The 10,534-nt window shown below is 43.6% G+C and overlaps 2 long non-coding RNA genes across 4 annotated transcripts in view; one reads left to right on the top strand and one right to left on the bottom strand.

The window, feature by feature from the left end:
- The first annotated feature begins 1,878 nt into the window (after window positions 1-1,878).
- Window positions 1,879-6,885, top strand: LOC309373824. The gene is made up of 3 exons (XR_014170193.1): window positions 1,879-2,314; window positions 5,618-5,740; window positions 6,726-6,885. It is a non-coding gene; the product is annotated as an uncharacterized lncRNA (long non-coding RNA).
- The window catches only part of LOC309373820, a 256,704-nt gene continuing 252,620 nt past the window's right edge, over window positions 6,451-10,534 (bottom strand). For 2 of the 3 annotated variants that reach the window (XR_014170182.1, XR_014170183.1), the window contains exons 4-5: window positions 6,949-7,062; window positions 6,451-6,841 (exon numbers count right to left, since the gene is read on the bottom strand). This is a non-coding gene — a long non-coding RNA (uncharacterized lncRNA). The remainder of the gene's footprint in view (window positions 6,842-6,948; window positions 7,063-10,534) is intronic. The other variant, XR_014170181.1, reaches the window with a different exon arrangement.

The following is a 10,534-nucleotide window of genomic DNA, read 5'->3' on the forward strand; positions in this document are numbered from 1 at the left end:
TTTTGCAGACTATGGCAGGGCCTTTGCAGATGCATCCAGAGCTTGCCTCCTGCAGAGGATGACTTGCTGATGCCCCAGGTGCCTTCTTCCAGAAGGAAGCTCTTCGGAGGCGGCAATCCAGGAGGAGGGCAAAGAGGAGCAGGGATGATGCTTACGCTTCCAAGCAAGGATGGGGACATGTGGACTACTTGCACAGGTTCAAGTGCACAGGTCCAAAATGCTGCTGCTGATGCTTCAAGGGTTTTCCGTTAAAGGAACCCAGGGGCTCCCCATGCTTTTGTCCAAAACCCCCTAGCAAGGGGCTAGGGCCATGCAAGCCCATGGGAGCATTCTGGGGAGAGGTGAGGCATGGTTCCCAGTCCCGTCTCTCTCCCCAGGTGACTTACCCTTGCTGACTTCGCGGGGGGTGTGAATGTCAGAGCTGTCCCCGGGCGGGGTCAGTTAGTGCTACCAATGCCTAAGCAACCACTCACATTGCTGTAATTTGAATAAAGTTGTGGCCAAAATTATGCCAAAAACCTTAAACAAAAATTAAGTGTCAATTGTGTTTTTCTTTGGGGGGGTGTCTTGGGGACCTCGACGCGCAAATGATGGATGTTTGCTTAATATGGAACACTGCCTCTACTCTCCCATTGTAATCCACAGTGACTACCTGGAAATATAGCCATTGAGTTCCTCCCCCCCCCCCCAATATGTCAAAGGAAACCCAAAAAAACCTTATGGCAGCATTATTATGATTCCTGGGAAATATGGTGGCCTGGAAGCCTTCTATAATTGTCTCAAGGAACGTTTGCCATGAAAGACAAAACTGACTGTCTCAGCAAATCTTGTGGCTAATTTAACCATGTGGTAAAACTGTCAGTGGTACCCTTTGCTCAGTAATTGACTGGTGCTAAGGAGCATTATGACCTTTGAAAATGTCAGACTCTGAGATGAACCTGGTGTGAAACATCTCCCACCCCCCCCCCAAGCACAGAGATCCCTGTACAATTTGGAAATTGTTTTGACACTTGTACAATTACTGACTGACACCAAACCGATTTTGCCTTTTGTTTGCCTGTGGGGATACTCTACTGTGGAAAGCTGCAGGTGACAATGAGTTTAGGATACTTATTTTATTTGTAGATGGATATCATTTTGTTCCTTTTATATTTCTTTAAGAACTTCAGACAAAAGGGTAATGTCTAAAGAGGACTCTGAGGGCTGAACACATACAGTCCATTGTAGCTTAAAGGGCTACATTATATTATGGGATGACCATATTCCATTCATTATCTGGCATCTGTATGACATAATGAGATAAACATCCTCTTTCTATGCTACTCCACTTCAGCTTTTGGTCCCCGGCTCAGGAAAAAATCTGACTTTAAAGACACAATATAATAACCTTGTCCTTTCCAAATCACATCAACTTGCCACCCACAACTTCCTACTGAGGAGCAATCACCATTGGGACTACTGCAAGGGACAAGAGAATGTTTAACCGTTTTGCTCTCTGTCCTATATTTCTGATGAAAATTGTCCAACACACACACACACACACACACAGAGAGAGAGAGAGAGAGAGCTGGGGAAAGGAAGGTTTTCCTTCTCAAGTGCAGGATGCCATTCAGATTTCAGAGGTTTGGAAGCAGCTATTATTCTGCTTGCAGTGACTGGGTGCTGCTAAATCACCCATATCAACCTGAAGGCACCCTACGTTAGACTTCAGGTCTTCAGCTTCTGGGTTCATATATTTCTTTCATTTCCTCCAAAACATTACACAGCAGAACACATTAGTGTCATGACATTCTCTCTCCCAGCACCCTCACTTCTGCCTCTGGTATTATGATGATACCAGTGCTGTCATTGTGATGCGAGCAATGACCTCACAAGAAACCAGGCTTTGTGGAGGGCTCTGACTGCAATGAGAAAAGCACACTCTGATGCTGCTTCAGCAACAACCAACCTTGGACTGAGCCTTAAACAGGGGCAGCATTTCTGTCTCACTTGTTAACTCAACCTTTACGGCCTCTTCATGTTACAGGGGCCAGGCCCATTTTAGCAGTCTTTTACTCTGAGGGAGCAGTGCAGATGCCGGTTGTACTGCAGCTTTTGTGATGTGGTCCTTGGAGCCAGGAACAACCATGTGACACGTTTGGGCTGCAGACACACTGCAACTGTGGGCTCATTTTGTGGATGTTCTTCTGGGGCCTGTTCAGCCTGCAATAACCCTTCTGATTCTATGAATCCTCATCGCCTAAAGAAGAGGAATCAGATCAAAGAAACATCACAACAGGTGTGGACAATAAGGAACACCCTGAACAATATGGAGGTACAAACAAGAGTCAAGTGTGGTTGCCATTTCCAGCAGTAACCATGCATTTGCCTCTTCAGCTAGTTTTACCCTAACAGATAAAAAGAAATTCATACCCCAACATTTCTCCAATGAAAATAGGGATGATTCCATCATCATCATCAGTTTAGTATTTATACCCCACCTGTCTGACTGGGTTACCCCAGCCACTCTGGATAGCTTCCAGCATATAAAACAACAACATACCGGTAATAATAAAACATTAAACATTAAAAAACTTCCCTATACAAACAAGGCTGCCTTCAGATGTCTTCTAAAGGTTGTATAGTTACTTATCTCCTTGTCTTGCGGGGTCTCTTAACTCCATACCCTCCTACATTTCTCTGACAAAAATAGGGACTAACTAAAGTAAAATGGGGCATTCTGGGATTAAATCAGAAGCCAAGGTGGCTTCTGTAAATCTAGGACTATTCCTGGGAAATAGGGACACCTGGAAGGTCTGGAAATTCAGAGCAGAGGGATGGCAAGCTATGCTGTGAAGCCTAACTGAAAAAGGGCGGGGGAAGGGAGGGGAGGCAGGCGAGACGATAATTTAAGGATGTGAATGGAATGAAGATGGTCCCATGGCGCTTCATGAAAAGGAAAGCAAGGATGTGTGTGCCTAATGACCTAAGCCCACTCATTAGGATTATGGTTGTGGATAAGCACAGCAGGCCTTATCATTAAATCTACTGCCATCGTTTTCCAAAATACTTAAATTCATTGCAGAAGGGTTATAAAGTACTTCTAAGTGGCTCTTAAAAAACACGCATACATGCACATGCACGCGCACAGACACATGGAATCACTCTCTTTTTTCTCTTTAATCCAAAAACAGAAAGCAGCGTAAGTCATTGAATTTACCAAGTGCATTATCTGAAGAGCCATTTCTCTATATTTTCATGTATATATGCATGTCTTTTGTTCAATAATGAAACAAACAGGTTTCATTTTTGCCTTTCCTTTTCCCCTGTCAGGATCTGAATGCGAGAGTTACATCCCTCATTAATGACTCATCCCAGCTAATCTCTATTCTATTCATAGCTTCGCACTGTCTTCTTGCCACAGCTTCCCTTGCCGAACCTGTTGTTTCAAATAGGGGGAAAGGCGGTTCTGAGCTCCTGTGGTGTGAGGACATTAGAGTGCCTTGACTCCCCCCCACCTCCTGCCTTACCCGCAATCATATCCTTCAAAAACATCAGAAGAAATTGAAGTTGGAAGAAATTGGAGGCATTTAAGCTGAGGCTGGATGGCCATCTGTCAGGAATCCTACATTACAGATATCGCATCGAGCAAGGATTTGGACAGTATGCCTTTTAAGGATGCGTCTAACTCTGTAACTCTGCGGTTCAAGTTAGTGGGAAATGTGCCATAAACAAGCTTGCAAAGGTACATCAGATTCAAGGAAATGTTGTTTTGAAGCTGGTGTGATTATCTGACTCAGCATGCTAGCCACATCATATTGCTCCCCAAAACTGTGCTCTAAACATTGGTCTCCTATTTTCAACAACACACACATCTTGGAGATAAATGCATAGAAAGTTAAAAGGCTTAGAAAATAGTTGAACTTCATGTACCCCTAAAACCTGGGTTAGGAAGGCACATATTCCAAAAGACAGTAGAGAATCCATTAAATTAAACATTAAATGAAATATGGAATCATAGAATCTTAGAGTCCACCACCTATCTTGGGAGTCTGTTCCACTGCCAAACAGCTCTTAGTGTCAGAAAGTTTTCCCCGAACATTTAGTCAGAACCTCCTAACTTGAAGCCATTGGTTCAAATCCTACCCTCCAGAGTCCTCAAGTCCTACCTCTCCAGGAGAAAACAAGCATGTTCCCTCTTCCACGTGACAGTCCTTGAGATATTTGAAGATGGCTATCATATCACCTCTTGGTCTTCTCTGTTCCAAACTAAACTTACCCAGCTCTTTCAAGCAATCCTTGTAAGGCTTAAACAAAAAAAAATTCCTTCCAGTAGCACCTTAAAGACCAACTAAGTTAGTTCTTGGTATGAGCTTTCGTGTGCATGCACACTTCTTCAGATACTTCTGTGTATCTGAAGAAGTGTGCATGCACACGAAAACTCATACCAAGAACTAACTTAGTTGGTCTTTAAGGTGCTACTGGAAGGAATTTTTGTTGTTTTGACTATGGCAGACCAACACGGCTACCTATCTGTACTTGTAAGGCTTAGTTTACCTTAATCACAGACCCTTAATCATCTTGGCCACTCTCATCTGCACATATTCCAGCTTGTCAACACCCTTCTTAAATTGTAGTGCCCAGAATTGGACAATGTATTCCAAGTGTGGTCTGATCAAGGCAGAATAGGGTGGTACTATTACTTCCCTTGATCTGGACACTATACGTCTGTTGATGCAGCCTAGAAAAGCATTAGCTATATACTTACTACTCCTGCTGCTTCAACAATATGCAAAGTAAAACATATTAGCATAAAATAAGTGAATGCAGCAGGAAATCCAGCACCAGACCATAAAAGGACAGATCCCAGGTAAGCTGAAAGAGGTCTGCCAACATAGGAGTGGCAACACCAGATGACACATTGTCCAGGTTTCAAACAAATATGGCAGCAGCCCTAGCTATATGCCTTTGTATCAGTAAAAGTTGCCCGTATCTCTCGTGCACTTGGGTAACCTTCTTCTCCTTAAAATAGGAGTGGGTAACTTTTGGCTCTCAATATGTTGTTGGGCTGCAACTCCTTCCTGCCAGAGGGGAAATGAGTTTTTAAAATAGTAGTCTACTCCGGGTTGCCAGGTCACGTGACTGAGCCAGCCTAAGCCCCCATCCCTCAAGTCTTGCCTTCATAATGCCTCTTTTGTGGGGCTTATGCTAGCCTCATCTCATCCAGCTGAGCTGGAATGAGCAAGTTATGCTGGTGTATCTTCAGTTGAGCTGTTTGAGGACTTAATGCTGGCTGAAATGAAGTTTTGCTGCATCCTAAGCTGCTCATCTCATTCAGTCATACCCCCTAAGTCTATATTTTAAGAGGCTTCTTTGCTGGCCTGGTTGATCTGACCATAGTTTTCTTCTTTAGCAGGCCAGGGGCATATAGACTGACTCCTACTACATGCGGGCTTCCAACAGGTTTCTGGCTGGGACAGGAGGGTGGTCTTGATGGGCCTTCAGCCCAGTCTAGCAGGACTGCTCTTATGTTCCTAAATCCCTAATTGTCATGCCTCAGTTTCTCAGATCAGGGCCCACTGCAAACCACCTCTTTGGAATATTCAGCCTTGCATACAGGATTATGTTTCCTACATAGGACATGAACCTAAAGATCGTCTTCCTGGCCATGGTTCAAGCACTCTTCAAGACTGTCACCATGGCACAGCAAGCCCGAAAGAAAAAGCTTGGCAGGAACAGAAGCTACACAAAGTATCTGCTTGTAAGTATTTAAAGTGCAATCTGTGTTGGTGTCCATCATGAACCAATTAGATATTATCATCCTTGCTTCTTTACCACCATAGCCTACGAAGCTCCCTTCCCACTTCTTGGTGAAATGCTTGATGTTCCTTGTATGTTGTGCCAGACTAACTATAGTGGGCTGACTTAACTATAGTTTGTTAAGGGCGCTGGGAATTATAGCTCTGTGAGGGGTAAACTACAATTTTCGAGATTCTTTGGGGTAAGCAAATGTGCTTGAAATGTATGGTATATGTGCTGCCTGTCTGGGGCTGAGTTGCAGGAGTTTTCATTTTAGTTGTGGCACTGAAACAGAACTTCCCACAAATTCCAAATTTTGGCTATGTTTTGGAAGGTCGCAATCTGATTTTAAAGTTGTTTTAAGAAAATCTAAAATCCAACCTGAGGAATCTAGTTCTTAGTTCTTACAAAACATGAGACATAGTCTCTCTTGTTTGTTTGGATCAAGGGTAGTCAACCTTTTTATACCTACCTCCCACTAATGCATCTTTCTTGATGGTAAAATTTCCCTACCACTCACCAGTGCTCGATGGAAGGAGGATTCAGCTTGTGCCGTAGAACAGCCTACCGCCCACCTAGAATCCTGACATGCCCCCTAGTGGGTTGTAGGGACCAGGTTGACAACCAGGTTGATTTAGATTCTCTCTCACACACCCCATCCTCTGAAAATCCTGGTTTGTAGCCAACTAAATTTTACTCAGAGTAGATCCACTGAAATTTATTAGTGGATCAAAGTTAGTCTACTCTGAATATGACTAGGATTGCATATTGGTCAATGTGAGAAACAGCATAAATAAATTCAGTCGACTTTAACAGTTGAATGTATGTGCTCATGGAATATTAATTTCTTAAGGAAGAGAAGCAAACTCTTCTTCCTCTTCTTCTTCTTCTTCTTCTTCTTCTTCTTCTTCTTCTTCTTCTTCTTCTTCTATTGCCACTTGGTGCAGGAACATTCCACAGCAGCAGACTTCCTTTATTTCTCATCCAGTCCCTGTGAGAGCAATCTAAAATCTGTTTCCAGTGGTTGACTTGCAATATGAGTGAAGGCAAAGAGATGGCAGCCCTGGAAGTGAATACATATTAATAAAGCTGACAATCTCGCATGAATTTCCAAACTGACTAGAAACATTTCTTTCTTTATCTTGGGAAGAAAGAAAATACTGAAATTACCTATACAAATCCCAGGGAAGTCTTAATGAACACATAAGAACAGCAGGCCAAGAACTATAATAATGGGCTGAATTTTAGTCCCTCACTGGGATTCCATCAATGCTTATTAAGCACCTGTGAGAGGCAAAGAGAAAGAGAGAGATCTTAGCACTGTATGCTGTGTCAAGAATTTTGAGAGTTTAATTAGAATGGTAGAATTGTAGAGTTGGAAGGAATCCTGAGGGTGATCTAGTCCAACCCCATGCAATGCAGGAATCTCAACTGAAGCATCTGTGGAAGATGACCACTCAACAACTGCTTGAAAACCTCCAATGAGGGAGAGTCCACCACCTCTCATGAGAGTTTGTTCCATTGTTGGCGATTCCCTCTAATACGGTCTATCACCTCGCAAGAAAGGCAGGACTCCCCCCCCCCAAAAAAAATAAGGTAGTGGCTTCTGCATACTCAAGGAGCAAGTTTATAAATGAAAATAAAAAGGGGGGAAGTGGGGGGAACTTTTTGAAATAGCCTGACAATGATCTGAGCTTCCAAGCGGTATGGAATAGTATGTTTTTGTGGGATGTAAAACTGCAGTCATTTTGAATTATGGTGCTGGAGGAGACTCTTGAGAGTCCCATGGACTGCAAGAAGATCAAACCTCTCCATTCTTAAGGAAATCAGCCCTGAGTGCTCACTGGAAGGACAGATCCTGAAGCTGAGACTCCAATACTTTGGCCACCTCATGAGAAGAGAAGATTCCCTGGAAAAGACCCTGATGTTGGGAAAGATGGAGGGAACAAGGAGAAGGGGACGACAGAGGACGAGATGGTTGGACAGTGTTCTCGAAGCTACCAGCATGAGTTTGACCAAACTGCGGGAGGCAAAGAAAGGCAGGAGTGCCTGGCGTGCGCTGGTCCATGGGGTCACAAAGAGTCGGACATGACTCAACGACTCAACTGCAGTCAAATACAACATTCCTACAATGGACATGTTAGGGAATGTTTTGTACCACTCAGGAGAAGACTTCCTGTTTCCTCCTGAGCTGGGACAGACTTCCACTACATGTGACTTGAAGAGGGTGTGGTCTGTCGTACTAGCATGGAGGAGCACACAGATCAGTGTGTGTTCTCCATTTTGTGTTCCTCAGAGTTAGGAGAAGTGACTGCTGAGTCGCAGTCACTTGAGACTATTTCCCTTATGGGGCAGTTCATGTAGATATATAGTTATGTAACCTAAGCCTGCATTCAGGGATCTATTTGTGAACCTGAATGAATCTGAGTAAACATATTTTATATTAAGTTTAATCAGATTTTCATGTCTATTCTTTTTAAGAGGGATTAGAAGGCATCTTACCAGAAATCTTAAGTAGTGAGGCTCGGACGAGCTAGCAACAAGCTAACCACTGTGTAATTTAAAAAGGGGGATGTTTGGGACTCTGCTAGGGTATGGAACTTGCTAGCGCAAGTTAGGAAGGATATGATTAAATAATATATCCTTTCCTGCCTCCCTAATCATCCCCACAGTTTTCAATTAGGAAAGATGGGGTGGGATGGGTAGAATGAAAGAGCCCAGTGAACACAGGGAGAAATCCTGCAGTAGGATCCACTGGGCTGAGTGGGTTTGGGATCCAGCAGATCTCTGGCTGAGTAGGGAGGTTTCTGGCATGGGTGGGCGATGTTGCCAAAATTCCCCACCCTCAGATCATTCAGGCAGATACACTAGCATTATTTCCCTCATCCTGTCTCAGGCTGGACCCAGCCAGCTGAGCCCATCCCAGTGGTTCTTGAGTCAGTGTAAACCCTGAAACCCTGAAAAAGGGGTGCAGCAGTTGGAACAGAGGGGGCTTATTGGGTTTTCAGCCTCAGCCACCAAACTACCTTGACCAGCTTTAAGAATTATGCACCTTAACTTGTGGGGAAAGAGCAGCAAATGTCCTCAGTAGCAAAATATATTGGGCCAGCCTTCCTGAAGCAGCTTTTATCTGCAGAGCCGGTAAAGCGTGTCCTCCCTAAAAGAGGGCACATGATGCAGTGAGACCTGAAGACTGACCTTCTTGTTGTGGGTGGGTATATTGGACAGCCACAACACCCAACTAGTAGGTCCGTTGTTGCTGGGTTTAATCTGGCCAATGGAGTGCTGTCTCAATGGATTGAGGGACCTATAAATACCTATGCACACGACCCAGAGCTTACTCTTTTGGTTCGTGCATCGGAACACCCGCCCACCTCTCCCTATGTTTAGGGCTGTGTGCTTGATCTTACTATGCCATCGTGTGTCATCTGTCATTGGGACCGGGGCACGGCAGGAATTTCCCACACTTGGTTGATTGGCTGTTGCCATTTGGGTTTTGCCTGCCGCGTAGCAAATTGTCACAACTTGTAAGGTTGTGGATAGGCACTGTTTCAGGTGATAGGGATGGGAGAATGGTCTCGTCATCCCTATGTGAAGGGTATTTCGTTCAAGGAATCCAGGGACTCAACTTGTTTTGATCAACCCACAAGAGGGGGTTGTGCCCGGGCCTCAGTCCAGGGGAGCATCTCGGGAGTGGACATAGCCTGTACCCATGCTTTCTACCTACCTCAGGTGTTCACCCTTGGCTGACCTATGATAGAGCTCTGGGTCAGCACTGCATGCAAGGGTGCAGGGAGCTAGTTGAACCAGAGCTTATGCAACCACTCACTTTCTGTAATCAATAAAGATGTGGCCTAAATTCTGCCCAAAACCAAATTAAAATTTGAGTCAAATGTACTTTTATTTAGAAGGGAGGTCTCTGGGTCTGAACACGCAAAGACAGCTGTGTGAAAGAGGGTCTTATGAAAAACCCCATCAAAAGAAGAATACATAATGAAATTGATGGACTATGCAGAAATGGCAAAGCTGACTGGGAAAATCAGGCACTGAGAGGACAATAACTTTATAGAGTACACCAAAGATCACTATAAACAATTAAAAACATTAGCAGGATTGACATAGCACTTGTAATTTATAATGACAAAGGAGAAAAATGGAAATGTAATAATTTAGGTAAATGCAATTAGATGCAGAAAAAGGAAGGATTTTTTTTGGAAGCCAAATACTATGGTATTAATGTAAACAAGTGTGTGTGTGCGTGTGTGCAGAAAATTGTTTTCGTTTTGAAATTTTGATTTTTTTTTTTAAAGGGGGGTGTCCTGCAACTTCAAATTGCAGATTTGACAGCTTGATTTTTTAAAAACTGGCTGGGGTGGGTGGGCATGTGGAAGTCCAAGAAGAAGAAAACCTAAAACTATATATAGCATGTAAGAGATCTTCTTTCTGTGTCATTCACTGCATGTATGCTACAAGCATGTATCCAGAACATGGGGAAAACCCCATGCAACTAAAAGGAGAACTGCATTGGAATTGGCACATTTTTTTTAGAAACCACTTTTCTATACTCCGTGGATACAGAATGTTGGAATGTGGCCACAGAACCTAAATGTTTCAGCATTGTTAATTTATCAAAATGTGAAGCCTCTGCTTGTGAAATCCTAAGGGGAGAAACATTTCCTGAAAACCTCTACTTAACTTGGAAAAAAAACCCCAACCAGTCTGTTTTTCAGTTCCCTCGCATGACCTATAAAGGGAT

Source organism: Podarcis melisellensis (genome assembly GCF_964234715.1).
Source record: "Podarcis melisellensis genome assembly, chromosome: 7".
Classification (NCBI taxonomy): Eukaryota; Metazoa; Chordata; class Lepidosauria; order Squamata; family Lacertidae; genus Podarcis; species Podarcis melisellensis.